At 36.9% G+C, this 16,112-nt stretch overlaps 1 protein-coding gene across 5 annotated transcripts in view; it reads right to left on the bottom strand.

Annotated features, from left to right (window-relative positions):
- Positions 1 to 16,112, bottom strand: part of RAP1A (RAP1A, member of RAS oncogene family) — a 78,491-nt gene that overhangs the window by 21,374 nt on the left and 41,005 nt on the right. The window lies entirely within an intron of this gene.

Consider the following 16,112-nt stretch of genomic DNA (forward strand, 5'->3'; position numbering starts at 1 on the left):
AAGGGCAGGAAAGAATTTCCAATGGCCATGATGGAGTAAGTATCAATGGACTTTCCATCCCCTTGTCAACAGCTAAAACAACAGACAAAATACATGAAACAACTGTTTTTTGGATGTTTGACAATAAGCAGTATAGGACTGTGATTTCTAAGAGATGGGACAAGATAAAGTAAGACCTACATCTGTCTTGGCTTTCTGCTTGAAGGCACTTTTCAGACTGTGGTACAGGGAGGAAGAACCAAGCAGAGACCAGAAAGTATATCAAAAAGAGGGAGACAGGTACAGAAAATTCTAGGAATCTGCAAAGGGCTTCACTTGAGTCTCTGGCCAAACACTAATCACAGCATGCAGGATGAAACTCCATGAGGTAAAGGCAAAGAATAAACAGGGATTTAAAAGCTGAACCACAGTGCTAAGACAGACTGAAGTTCTGATCAGAAAAGTTCTCCCATGGGGTGCCTGGGTGGCTTAGTCAGTTAAGCAACTGACTTCAGCTCAGGTCATGATCTCACTGTCTGTGAGTTCAAGCCCCACGTCGGGCTCTGTGCTGACAGCTCAGAGCCTGGACCCTGCTTCAGATTCTGTGTCTCCCTCTCTCTCTCTGCCCCTCCCCTGCTCGTGCTCTCTCAAAAATAAATAAAACTTGAAAAAAATTTTGTTTTTAAAGTTCTCCTTGTTGAAAAACAGGCAATTCACTTGAAATCCCAGAAGATTTGTAGACTTCTTGAGAAGCTATGCAAGACAAAAGAAAATGGAGTATCTTTAAAATGCTTAAAGAGGGGCGCCTGGGTGGCTCAGTTGGTTAGGCAGCCGACTTTGGCTCAGGTCATGATCTCGCGGTCTGTGAGTTCGAGCCCGGCGTCAGGCTCTGTGCTGACAGCTCAGAGTCTGGAGCCTGTTTCAGATTCTGTGTCTCCCTCTCTCTGACCCTTCCCCATTCATGCTCTGTCTCTCTCTGTCTCAAAAATAAATAAACGTTAAAAAAAAAAAATTAAAAAAAAATAAAAATAAAAATAAAATGCTTAAAGAAAAAATGGTCAACCCAGAATGCTAAATACAATGAATCTATTCTTCCAAAATGAAAGTGAAATAAAGCTTTTTTTTTTTTTTTTCAAATAGATAGACAGGAAGGAAGGAAGGAAAGAAGGATGGAAAGAAAGGAGGATGGGAGGGAGGGAGACAAAGTAAACAAAAGAAGTAAAGAAAGAGGAAAAGCGAGGGGAAAATGTTCACCAGTACACACTTATAAAAAGCAAAGGAAGTTCTTCAGGTGGAAGAAAATGATAACAGATGGAAGATTGGATCTACATAAAGGAATGAAGATTACTAAAGGAATAAAAAGTACCAGAAATGGTGAGAGTAAATCTACAAGACTTTTTCCGACCACTTAAAGCAAAACTAGTAACAATGTACTACAAGGTTTTGCAACACATGTGGAAGTAAAAAGTATTAACAATAATAGCACAAAAAGGGAAGGGGACTGGAAGTATATTGTTCAAGGTTCTTACAGTATATGTGGAGTAGTATAATACTATTTGAAGATAAACTGTCATATGTTAAAAGATGCATACTCTAAAACCTAGAGCAGCCAGGGTGGGGTGGGGGGTGGGGTTCTGATTCATTCAAAAAACAGCAGAAAAGAATACAAACAAGCAAAAAGAACAAAGATGAGACAAATATAAAACCTACAGAACAATACAATTAAAAGGCAACCGTATAAATGTAAATCATCTATTCCAATATTCCAACATTCCAATTCAAAGTCAAGAAAGCAAGACCTAACCATATGTTATCTTCAAGAAAGAAACTTTAGGGGCACCTGGGTGGCTCAGTGGGTTAAGCACCTGACTCTTGATTTTTGTTCAGGTCATGATCTCATGGTTTATAAGATAGGCCACTCGCGGGTATGTGGAGACTCTTGGGATTCTCTCTCTCTCTGCCTCCCTCTGCCCCTGGCCTATGTATGCACTTTCTAACAATCAATCAATCAATCAATCAATATTTTAAAAAAGAAACTTTAAAGATACACGGAAAGTTAAAAGTAATATTTATTGGTGACAAAGTCACAGTTGCTGCTGATATTACTACTGTGGTTTGCTGCCTGCATTCAAAATAGAAACAAATATTAAATTTAATTTCAGAAGTTATGAAAAATAAAGATTTTTTTTCCTATGCAAATGTTGGAGGCCCTAGATTATAAATCCTTATCTACTCTAAACAGCATTTTTGGTTACTCTAATCAAACTTACACTTTTTTGTTTCACATCTTCTTTATACACTTTTACTTTATTAAGAGCTTTCATTTATATGGATTCTCAGGAATAGATGTTAGATTTTTTCAAATATTTCTTCTGCACCTATTGGTAATTATACAGTTTTTCTTTTTCTTCTACTGATACATCTGCTCTTTCCACTTCTATTCAACACTGTTCTAAGCTACAAATAGCAGGGTCTAGACTATGGAAAAGGAATAAAGAAAATTGTCTTTATTCACAGATAACATGATCCTGTGCAGAATATACAAAAAAGCTACCAGACTAATAAGTGAATGTAGCAAGATTTCAGGATAAAAGGTTGAGACAAAAAATAATAACTATCATATGTCTACATACAGGCAAAGAATTGAAAAATGTAATTTTAAAAATACCATCTAAAATAGCATCCAATAAGACATAAAATACTCAAGAGATGAATTTAACAGAATACGTGTAAGGCTTATACACTGAAACTACAAAACATGGCTCAGAGAAATTAAGGACATAGTAATCAGAGAGACATGCCATATTATATTAAGATGTGTCCATATTACTATTAACATGTCAATTCTCTCCAAGTTGGATCTACAGATTCAGTGCAAGCACAATCAGCAGGTTTCTTTTTTGTAAAAATTGGTAAGATGACTATAACCTTTTTTTTTTGAAAATGTTAACAGAACAGTTAACAGAGATGGAAAAGAAAAAAAAGTCTTACACTACCTGATTTTAAGACATAATCCAAAACTACAGTAATAAAGATACTGTTATATTGGCATAAGACAACCAGATCAATGGCACTAAATTAAACCCAGACATAAAACTGGATATACATATTCTGTTCATTTTTGATAAAGGGACTGTAGTACTCATCCTTCAAGATACCCCCCTCCCCCCCCCCCCACACACAATGATCCTGGCCTCTTGGTATTCATAACTAGAACTGTTCCCTCTCAGTATTCATATCCTTTTGTGTAGTTTCCTCCTAAGACTGGTTTTCCAACCAAGAGAATATGGCAGAAGTGACCATATATGATTTCTAAGATTAGCTCCTCATCCATCAACAAGATGGATGAATCTTAAAAACACCCTCAACAAGGGGACCTGGGTGGCTCAGTCGGTTAAGTGTCCAACTTCAGCTCAGGTCATGCTCTCATAGTTCGAGTCCCGCATGGTGCTCTCTGCTGTCAGCATGGAGCCCACTTCTGATCCTCTGTCCCCATCTCTCTCTGCCCTTCCCTGGCTTGTGCTCTCTCCCGAGCATGTGCTCAAAAACAAATAAACATTAAAAAAATAAAATACACAATCGGCAAAATACACAAAAGGCACTGCAGCTTGTACCATGGTCTCTGGGATCATTCTCTCCAAGGTAAGCCATTCACCAAGTCATGAGGACACTTAACTAGCCCTGCAGAGAGGCCCAACTGGAGAGGAACTGAGGACCCCTACCAACAGCTAGCACAATTTACCAAACATGTGAGTGAGCCACCTTCAGAAGTATATCTTACAGTTTTAGTCAAGTCTTACTTATTAATTCAGAGGATTGCAGTCTCATGATACTATGAATCAGAACCTTACAGTCAAGCCACTCTGAAACACCTTAGATCCACAGAAACTAAGATAATAAATGATTATTGTTGGTTTAATCCCAGTAAGATCTGTGTTAAACTGTTACACAGGAATAGATCACTTAATATAGGGGCAAAAGTAATTCAGTATGTAAGAGATAGTCTTTTGAGTAAGTTAAGTCAGAAAAATATGAATGTCAACTCTTACCTTTGTTCATAATTGCCCAAATCTAGAAACAACCGAAATATCCATCAAGAAGTGAATGGATAAATTATGGTATATCCAATCAATGGAATACTACTACTATTCAGTAATAAAAAGATTCAACAAGATGGATATGAATCTTTTTTTTTTTAATGTTTATTTATTTTTGAGAGACAGACAGAGAGACAGAGCACGAGGGGGTAGGAGTGCAGAGAGACAGGGAGACACACAGAATCCGAAGCAGACTCCAGGCTCTGAGGTATCAGCACAGAGCCTGACGTGGGGCTCGAACTTACACACCATGAGATCATGACCTGAGCCAAAGTCAGATGCCCAACCAACTGAGCCACCCAGGTGCCCCTGGATATGAATCTTTAAAACACACCCAGCAACATACACAAAAGAGTGACTACTGTATGATTCCACTTATATAAAATTCCAGAAAAGACAAAACTAAGTTATAGTGCCAAAAAATTACCTGGGGACAGCGGTGGTAGGGCAGGGGTGATGACTATGAAGGAGCATAAGGGAACTTTTCTGGGTGATAGAAATGATCTCTACCTTGATTACAGTGGTGGTTACCTAGGTGTTTCCATTTATCAAATCTTATTTAAAATAGGTACATTTTAGGAGCCCTCATGCACTATCAGGTGGGAATCCAAACTAGTGCAGCCACTGTGGAAAACGGAGAATTAGCACGCGATTCAGTAATTCCATTACTGGCTATTTGCCCAAAGGACACGAAAACACTAATTCAAAAAGAATTATGCACCCTTATGTTTACTGCAGCATTATTTATACTAACCAAATTATGGAAGCAACTGTAGTGTTAATTGATAGATGAATGAATAAAAAAGGTGTGGTATATATGTGTACAATGGAATATTACTCAGCCATAAAAAATAAAATCTTGCCATTTGCAACAATATGAACGGATCTAGAGGGTATAATCTAAGTGAAATAAGTCAAAGAGAAATACCATATGACTTCACTTATATATGGAATTTAAGAAATAAAATGAACAACAAAAAAAAAACACCAAAAAACCCAGACTCTTAAATATAGACAACTGATGGTTTACCAGAGAGGAGATGGGTGGGGAGGGGTAACACTTATGATAAGCACAGAGTAATATACAGAATTGTGGAATCACTATATTATACACCTGAAACTAACAGAACACTGAATGTTATACTGGAATTAAAATTAAAAGATACAATTTAAAAAATTTAAAAAGAAAAAAATTTAAAAAAAATTTTTTAATGCTTATTTATTTTTTGAGAGAGAGATTGACAGAGTGTGAGCAGGGGAGGGGCAGAGAGAGAGAGGAAGACACAGAATCTGAAGCAGGCTCGAGGCTCTAAGCCATCAGCACAGAGCCCGACACGGGGCTTGAACCCACGAAATGTGAGATCATGACCTGAGCCAAAGTCGGAGCTCAACCAACTGAGCCACCCAGGTGCCCCGAAAAAAACCATTTTATTACATGTAAATTATAGCTCAATAGAATTAATTTAAGAAAATCCAATGAGGAAAAAAGGAATATTTCTCAGAATGCCAGTTACATACATAGTTTTATAAACAATGTGTTTCCCAATGTGATAGTATTAAGAAGTGGGGCTTTTGGGAGGTAATTAGGATTAGATGAGGTCATAAGGGCATAGCCCTCACAACTGGATTAGTGTCCTTATGAGTCCCACGAGTTTGCTTCTCTTTGTCTCCACCAAGTGAAGATACAGACAGCCATCTGAAAGTTAGGAAACAGGTCCTCAGACACCTGATCTCTCAGTGCCTTGCTTGGTCTTGGACTTCCAAGCCTCCAGAACTATGAGAAATAAATTTCTGGTTTAAGCCACCCAGTCCAAGGCAATTGGTTCCAGCAGCCCTTACTGACCAAGAAACACCGTAAGGATAAATTATAGTAGACTATGCGACAGACATGGTGGCAGTTAGGATTGTTGTTCTGAACCAACAAACATTTACAAAGTATTTCCCAGGTAGGTACCAGTTCTATACCAGGTGCCAGGGACACAAAATGTTTCCCATCCTCAAGGAACTTGTGGAGGAGAAAAAATAAATAACTGCAATATCATGTGAACAACGTTATTACACAGTGGAGATTAAAGGGTGGGGGAAGGATGGAGGAACAGAGGAGAGAGCAGGATAGTTTTTCAGTGGAGGTTACATAAGAACTTAGTGAAAAACTGAATAGGAATGTTCCAGGTAAGTAGGGAAGGGCATTCTAAGCAGAGGAAACAGCTTGAGCAAACACTCTAAATCACTAAATACACAAGATCCAGGGAATACCACACAGCTGGGTGTGGCCAAAACACAGGGTTTTAAATCAAGCTACAGAAAACGGAGCAGGGTATAGAGCCTGAGTTATGCTTGCAAAGGCACTTACCATGAAAGTGTCTACAATTTATCTAGTAAGCAATGGGGAGAAAACAGCAACCTGTTTTGTTTTTTAAGTAATTCAGTCAGATATATAGTCTGGAAAGATAAGTGATAACAGTATATAAAATGGACTGAAAGAACCAGAGGCAGGGAGAATAGTCAGGAAGCTACTGAAATAGCTCAGGTGGGAAATGATACACGTTTGCACAGCAGCACTAGGGCTGAAAAGCAGACTACAGTTTTCCGAAGGTGAAACTGACAGGCCTCCATAGCTGGTTAGAGGTCATTATTTAGGGGAATGAAGAGGAATCATGGATAACTCCTAGAGATCTAGGTCTGGACAAATTGGGTGGCTAAAAGGAGTTTTAAAAAGTTAATATTCCTGCCCAAAATTAAGTTTGAGATTTCTATGAGAAAAGCAGGTAGAGACATATGATAGTTAAAAATCCAAGTCCGAAAGCTCAGTAGTAACCAAAGGGTTAGAGGGTACAGATTTCGGAATTGTTTTAAGAAATGTTAGTAGTTGAAATCACAGCAGATGAAATCAACCAAGGAGAATTTATTCAGTGAAAACAGAAGAAAGTTAAAGAATTGAGACCTGAGAAAGGACCACATCTATGTAGATGGACAGGAACTTGAGGAAAATGTGATTTAGGAGTGGTTTGTGCTGAACACTAATCATCCTATACCTCTATCCTACCCTCTACTTTTAACCTTGACTATTAAACACAAGAGCATATATTCATGCAAACAAATCTACATTAACTGCAACTCCCTTCTCAGGCCCCTGGTGATTCTTAGCTGGGGACTGCTGTCAAAGATGTAAATGTATCATCTCTAATCCAAAAATGTGGATCTTTCAAGAGGGAATCCTAATATAGCAAGACTAATTTATAGTCCCCAAATTGCCTCCTAGGTCCACAGAATTTGAGGAAAGCGCTCAGACATGGCCAAATTATTTTGGGTATTCTGCAACAACAAAATATTTGGCCCCTATTCCTCTACCCAAGCGGTAAGATATTCAAGTCGCAAAGCCATTTTTCAAAAATACTCCATGTACAGAAAATTTTCTTTATACCTAACAAATACCATGGGTCATGAATGTATACAATATGCACACATGCAAATACAAAAATAATACAGCTCAGATAACACACACACACTCACACACACACACACACACACACACAAATACCCAATAAGGAATAATGTGGATTAATATTTTCTTTTGAAAGGGGGTTAGTTCTAACTCATTACTGCCAAGTTAGAAAACCACTATGTTCTTCCAAGCAAATCCCATGCCTTTTTATGGAAATCTCTTGTGCCCTGCACTCCCAACACAGCACCAGAAAATTTCTCACTCTGGTTAAGATTCACTGACGAATAAGGAGCACAAGAATAAACACTACGCTATGTTTAAATTTTAAGTCAATCTTGAGTTCCTAACATTATAGTCCAAGCTATAATGTAACAATTTTTCCATTCTTCCTTCAGCAAAACTACCTCTAAGTTTCACAAAATAACATAATTTGACTGTCTTTGTGACACAAATCAATCCCAATTTTGTTGTTTCAGTTTTTAAATATATAAACTAATTAATTATAAGATGAAATAGTTTCTTCTATATACAACCGAACCTACAAAACAAAATTCACTTAAGGAAATTTGGTTGTGATGAGAAATTTTGAAGAAAACAATTTTTACCTTAAGGAACAAGTAGATATATTATTGATTATATTTAAATATTTACAGAAGCCATGAATATCTTAAAACTGACAACTGACCACACAAAGGGGTCGGGGGGGGGGGGGGTAGTGAATAAATATGGAAATCATGGTAAGATTTAATCTTCTAAAATAAAAAACAATGTTCTTCATAGTACATCATAATGGAAATTCAACTTTTTTTGTAACATAAAATCACATTATTATCTCAATGCAAGAATCTCTTCCTTGATACTTTCTCCTCTTGTTGTTCTCAAGATTAGCACTCTGGGGGTAGGATATAGGGATAAAGTGATAAGATGTCACATACTTGTAAATGAAGTTTATAAATTAGTCTTCACAGTCTAAAACCAGGTACATATCCCCAGTAGCACTCCTACCCCTTCCTACAATGAAAGGAGATAAGCTCTTATAAATAGACTAAGAGGTCATAAGGATTCTCAAGATGAGCAGACAATTATAGATGAGGCAAACATTCTGACAGAGGCATCACCGTCACAAGAACATCACAAGAATTCCACAATCACAAGAACAAAAACCAAAGAAAACAGAGTTAAGAGGATCTATAAAACACTGTGAAATAAATGAAATATCCCTAAAGAAACTCCTGAGATTATCAAGTCTATGCAAAAGATACACTTGGAGATTTAGGAAATAAAATATATGATCATCAAAAAAAAAAAAAAAAAAATCAGTAGACAGGCTGAAGAGAAAAATGGATGTAGTTGAAAAGCAAGTCAGTGAACCAACATACTGAACCTACCCAAAGAGCGCAGCACAAAATGACGGAGAGATGGAATGTATGAAAGAAAGAGGTAAGAAAGATAAATCTCAAAGTTCTACCAGCTACATCTGACAGGAAGTCCAGAAACAGAAGAACTGAAGAAATAACAGAAAGACATTTCCAGAAGTAAATTAAGAAAATCAGAAATCTTCAGATTTAAAGTGCTCAATGAATGCCAAAAATAGTAATTTTACCAATAAAAGATCCAAAACTGAACATATAGTAGTTGAAAATTCAAGTCACTGAAAGTGAAGACAAAATCCTAAAAAGCTTCTAAAGAGGAAAAATGGATTCCCCTCCCTTTGAATATGGGCAGCTTTACTAAACAAAATATAGCAAAAGTGTTATCTGACTTCTGATGCTAGAAAGGGTGGCCAGAACAGAGCCTCCTCCTGGATCTCTCTTTTGGGAGCCAGGCATGGGTCCAGAGCTGTCAGGCTGCCCTGAAGCCACCACTTTGGAGAGACCACAGAGACAGACTTGCCTGAACAGCCCTCCTATTTCAGTGCCCCTAGACCTGTAAATATAGAAAACTTTCAGACGATCCCGGACAGCCACCTTCTGACTGCAAGACCTTAAGAAACCTTAGGCCAGATCCACCCAGCTGAGCCACTCCCTAATTCCCTAATATTCAATAGGGAAAAAATGAAAATTAAAACATAAGGCAAAATATACAAAGTAAAAGTTGACACAACTAAAGGAAAACTAGAGAAATACACAATCATGATTAGATTTTAATATGACTCTCAGCAACTGATAGAAAAGTATAAAAACGGTAATGATATACATATAAGATTTGACCAAATGATGAATCAACTTAACCCAATAGTTATATATAGAACACCACACCCAACAACTGCAAATGACACATTTTTTTTTTCAAGTGCACATAGATCATTTACTAGTAAGGCCATGCTGGTCTCAACTAATTTCAAAGAACTGAAATCACACAGAGTATATATACTAACCACAATGGAATTAAACTAGAAATCAATATAAAAATATAACTACGTAATATCAGAATGTTTGTAAGTTAAACAACCCAATTCTAAATACACAGGTCAAAGAAGAAATCAAAATGGAAAGTAAGCAATTAGAACTAAGCGACAAAAAATATATATCAAAACTTATTTGTTAGAGGTATGCCAACAAAACAAGGAAAATGATTCAGGAAATCAAAAGGCGTAAGAACAAGAAATCATGGCAAACAAATCAGTAAAAATTGTGGTTAGAAGTCTAATGATCACTGTAAAATATGTTTAAAAACCTGGAAATAAAACTTCGTGATTATCTCCACACTTTGGTTTGAGAGGAATTAGTAGGGAAAAGTGAAGGCATGTTGAAGTTTTTCTCTTGATTGGGAAAATAAAAGATTCTCTCTCTCTCTCTCTCTCCAGATTGAAAAAATATAAATCTAAATGTGAAAAATGTAATGTTAACAACTACATTATACATAATTTAAGAATCACTAGAGGAAAAATAGACAAAGACTTGACCAATTCAACCAGAGTTAGAAAATGAAAAATAAACAACTGGAACAAAACGTAAACAAAAGATAGTAAGAGTAAGACAAAACAGATCAGTAGTCCTAATAAAAAGAAGTCTTCCTAAATCCTAGTCTGTAAACCACAAATGATAAAAGCTTATTTTATGAAGTCTAAGATGACACATGTAAGGCTTGGAAAACAATAAACGTAACTTCCATGCAGCAAATCTTACATGTTGTATGAATAGCTGGTTTTGTCCTTTGTTTTTAAGTTTATTTAATTATTCTGAGAGAGAGAAACACAAGAGCACAAGAACGGGAGAGACAAAAGGGGGAGAGGGGAAGAGGGAGAGAGGGAGAATCCCAAGCAAGTCCCACACTGTCAGCGCAGAGCCCGAAGTGGAGGCTTGATCTCACAACTGTGAGATCATGACCTGAGCTGAAATCAAGAATTGGACATTTAAGGGCTGAGGCCACCCAGGCACCCCTTGCGCCTTTTTTTTCTTTTTAAATGTTTATTTTTGAGACAGAGTAAGTAGGGGAGAGCCAGAGAGAGGGAGACAGAGAATCCAAAATAGGCTCTGTGAGGTCAGCGCAGAGCCTAACATGGGGCCTGAACTCACAAACCATGAGATCGTGATCTGAGCTGAAATCAAGAGTTGGATGCTTAACTGACTGAGCTACCCAGCTACCCCACCTTTTCTTGTTTTACATACTGTGAAGTGAGTATGTAACAACAGAATGCCTGAAATATAGGGTTTCGTCTGTGGCAACTCACTCTACAAACATCTCTAGATAAGGTCATCTAAGCCCTTTGAACTCTACCTTCACAAAATAGTCCATTCCATTTCTGGGTAATCTAACTGTTAGAATGTTCTTTACACCACTGTTTCTTAGTAGTGGCCACTTACTGGGTCTCTGTCCTTTGATGCTAAACAGGATAAAGAGAATTCCTTTTCTGAAGTCTGTATTCCTCAAATATTTGAAAACAGCTGTTCCCCCCCCACACATCCTCTTTTTTAAAAAAGCAGTCTTATTTCTTTTTTCAAATGCTAAAGTTTCAAATTCTGTAATCATTCTGGTTTCCTCTGCAAAATACTTAGTTCTTACTCTCTCTTAAGATAAAAGCATTATGTGCTAATTAGGAGTATTAGCAGGCATTACTGAAAAGCTTAAAAAAACAAAAAAGCAGTCTCTGTATCCCCTTCACTTAAAACAGTTACTTCAAACTTCTAGCTTCTTTGAGTATTTTCTTCCATATTTTCTAAATAAGGTATTTATACTACTATCTCTTGGTTTTTAGTTTTAGGTATTGCTATTATGGTAGATGAGAATTTTAGTGCTTGTTAACACACAGCAAAGTAGTATATTAAGATTACATGTCCTTTTTCATAGAACTTGTGTTTATTCTGGAATTCTCTATCAACGTAATTTTCCAACCAACTTGTCAGATAACCTATCAATTTCATTCCCCTCCCCTCCCCACCCCTCACCCTTCATAGAGCTTGTTGAAATCTGTGTCAGTTGCTCTCTCGACTTGCAGATGTCTGTCAACCTAGGACTGTCTTATGTATTCGTTTAGAACACTGTGCTTCAAAATGCCTATCCACAAAGTGCTATCACTACCATTTGCTACTGCTCCTCCAGAAAATAAGGAACTTGCCCCAATAAATCTTCTTTAATAAGCACACTGTTTAATTCAGTTGAACAGTATGAATATGTACTATAGGGCTGGTAACAAGTTTTTTATTTACAGAGAAAGAAAAGAAACACTCAATTACAGATCATTCTCAGTATTGTGCCACCACTTTCTGGTACAAGCATCCAAAACTTATCAGTAACACTTTTTAAAAAAACAATTTTACAAACACAAGGTTTCTACAATTGCTTATGTTCTTGCAATTCCTTACTGATACTTCCCCACTTCTTTATATATTAAAAGCGAACATAAACTCTATTGTTTTAAAAGGAATTAATTCATCCGTCAATTATCCCCAAGTAAATCCACCAAAATCTTAAGATTATATGACTTAAGTAAAATATAACTGAGACAACCATCCCATTCATTGCACCTTTGAAATTCTCCAAAAATTCAAGTAAAGGATTAAAATATTTAATACAAGGCCGTCTGGGTGGCTCAGTAGGTTGAGCATCTGACTCTGGATTTTGGCTCAGGTCATGATCTCATAGTTTGTAGGTTCCAGCCCTGAATCAGGGTCTGCACTAACAGCACAGGCTATGCTTGGGATTCTCTGTCCCTTTCTCCCTCTCCTCTGCTTGCTATCTCTTTAAAAAAAAAAAAAAAAAATTAAATCCAATCCTCTTAATTCAGGAGAGCAAATTTGACAAGTGGTCTTGAAAGGCTTACTATACTACTGTGGTAACCTATGCAATCATCCACCATTTCAAATTATTCTGCAAACAAAAATTTACTTAGGTATACTTTTGTGTAATGATGTCTATGTATCTGTGGTTGTAGCTCTTCTTTCATTCTTATTATGTCCCCCCCTTTTTTTAACAATCTTATCAGGTTTGTCTTCTAGCAATCAACTTTGGCTTACCGTAAGCTTGTTTTATGTTTCTTCAATATCTGCTTTTATGCCTATTACTTCATTCTTTTCTTTATTCTGTTCTTTTCCTAACTTAGATTGGATGCTTGGCTCTTTAATTTTCATTTTTCTTTTCTAATTAACATCTCAGACCCTCCACCAGGGATCATTTTCCTTCTACCTGAAGTGTGTCTTTTTGAAGTTGTCTTAGAGATGTTCTATTGGTAGTAAAATCTCTTCAGTTTTCATTTATCTAAAAACTTTATATTACCTATATTCTTAGCTCTAAGAGTTATTTACTCTCAGCACACTGTAGTTATTATTCTCCTTTCTTTTGGTTTCAATTTTCTTTTTCATAAATTAGCCTAATTGTAGATCTTCTGAAAATAATCTGTATTCTCCCTCTGGCTCTTTTTTTTTTTTTTTTTTTTTTTTTTTAAAGATAGAGAGCCAGCGGGAGAGAGGCAGAGAGAGAGGGAGAGAGAAAATCTTAAGCAGGCTCCACGTTCAGCACAGAGCCCAATGCAGGGACTTGATCTTATGACGCTGAGATTATGACCTGGGCCAAAAATCAAGCGTCAGATGCTCAACCAATTGAGCCACGTGGGCACCCCACTCTCTGGCTATTTTTAAGATCTTTCATTGTGTGCAATTTTAACTATGAAGTTGGGTTTAGATTTTTATTTAACCTTTATGTGACTTCTTACATTTGTATCTTTTTGCAGTTTTATAAATTCTCAAGCATAATCTCAAATATTCTTTCTACATCACTTTTCTTCCTATGTGGACTCTGCTTAAATTTGTTGTATTTTCTCATGCTCCTCTTCTATTAGGACACAGACTAGGCTGCTATAATAAGAGACCCTAGGGTGGCTTAAACAAAATTCAAACTTCTTCTCCCTCATATGAAAGTCAGAAGGGATATAGTCCAGGGGGCAGTTTACTAGTCAGCTAAGTTCTCACATCTTGTTGCTCTACTGTCCTTAGAGTATTGCCCTCTCCCACAAGCTAAAAATAGTTTACTACCATGTACACATTCCAGTCCACGGGAAAAAAAGGTATATCCCTTTCCTTTTATAGGCATACCCTATAAGGTTAAAACCTACGAGGGCACCTGGGTGGCTCAGTAACTTCAGCTCAGGTCATGATCTTGTGGTTTGTGAGTTCAAGCCCCACATCAGGCTGTGCACTGAGAGTGCAGAGCATGCTTCAAATCCTCTGCCTCTCTCTGTCCCTCCCCTGTTCATTCTCTCTCTCCAAAATAAACAATTAAAAACAAAAAAAACCTATGCACGCATAACTTCCACTTACATCTAAATTAGCAAAACTCTGTCACATAGTCAAACCTCACTATCAGAAAGGTAGTGAAATGAAAGCTATAGCTGGACAGCAAAGGATCCAACTAATACATCCATAACTTAGTAAGGAATCAAGGAAAACTAGAGATTTCGAATTCTCTTTTCTTCGCTTGCATATTTCCTCTCCCTGTCGCTTTATTTTGGTTGCTTTACTCTTTAGATCATCTTCCAGTTCTCTAACTCTCTAGATTAATCTGTTATTAAAGCTATCTATTAAGCTTGAATTTTTTAATTTATATTATTTCTAAAAGTTCCCCCTTCCTTTGTCTTCTGGTAATTTTTCATAGTCTCATTCTCAGAAGCAATATACTGAAATGTTTTAAAGCCTGAACTTAGGATCCATACTGCTGGCCAGAATTCTGCTCTACCACTTAGTGACCTCTGACTACATTTTTCCTCCTGAACATTTCCTACTGGAAATGCCTCTCATTAACAAAAGAAGGGAGAGTATCATAGTACCCAAAAATATCCCATTCTCTGTGTCTTTGGGTACTGATATGCACTGTGGCATCCAGGAGTTATTTTAAAAGAGTAAATGCCTCTCTTTTAGCAACAGCATAAATCATCAAAAAGAGCATCAACAGGAACCTCTTTTTACATGTATCACCATCTACTTAGTAAAACAAATATTCTTCAGCAACTCTTATCATAGGCAAATAACACGTTTTGCAAACCACGAAAAAAAATGTTAGAGGCAGTGACCAGTATTTTCTAGGTTGACAAAAATTTTTTTTCCTGAAAAGAGAAGGTTTACAGATAAGGTTTACTAATTTATGCTAAGTATAGCTAATTACATCAATTCTGTAAACTAGATACATTTCCATAAATAGAGGTATTTATTCTAACATTATTCTCTTAATGGCACTGACACATAAATTATATAATCATAATTTAAAAATTTAAGACTAACCCACCAAAAGCAAGCCACAGCTAACGAAAAAGTATGAATTTCGAAAAATCGGTAAAGCAAAACAGCATAACTATCACTAAATTTCTGATATCTTTATCCTTTAAAGATGACTTCATTTCTTATCACCAGCTGAAATGTTATGACCTTTCACCAAAAGAGAAAATAAAATGATGTGACCAACAACTAAACTTCACATAGTATTATTTACAAAGCTCCTTCCTTTTATTGTTCATCAAAATCAAATCCATTATCCCAATTTTATTTTTATTTAAAAAATTTTTTTTCTTTAATGTTCATTTATTTTTGACAGGGAGAGACAGAGCATGAGTGGGGAAGGGGCAGAGAGAGAGACACACACACAGAATCGGAAGCAGGCTCCGGGCTCTGGGCTGTCAGCACAGAGTCCGACGCGGGGCTTGAACTCACAGACTGCGAGATCATGACCTGAGCCGAAGTCGGACGTTCAACCGACTGAGTCACCCAGGTGCCCCTCCATTATCCCAATTTTAAAGATGAGGAAACCATACTAGGTTTAACTTGGATTAAATGACTTAGGCACAAAATAACTAGAAGGCTGTCCCAATTTTAAATGCCATTCTCTTTTCAATGTATCATGCTCTGTTATATAACACCACAACAATAATATAATAGCATACACCTACTGAGAGTTTACCACATGCCGTGCACTGTTTTAAGAAATCCTCACAAAAAGCTTGTGAGGTAGGAACTAGTAATTTGCCCAAGCCATACATCTAGAAGAGAAGCCATGATTCACACTTAGCAGCCCAGTTCCAGAGTTCACACTCATTAACCAACATGCTAACTTGCTTCTATACTCACGTATGTACATGGAAACTTGTAAATGCATAGACTATCTTT

The sequence above is a fragment of the Panthera pardus genome, unplaced genomic scaffold (genome assembly GCF_024362965.1).
Source record: "Panthera pardus isolate Hobbes unplaced genomic scaffold, ASM2436296v1 HiC_scaffold_11, whole genome shotgun sequence".
Taxonomy (NCBI): Eukaryota; Metazoa; Chordata; class Mammalia; order Carnivora; family Felidae; genus Panthera; species Panthera pardus.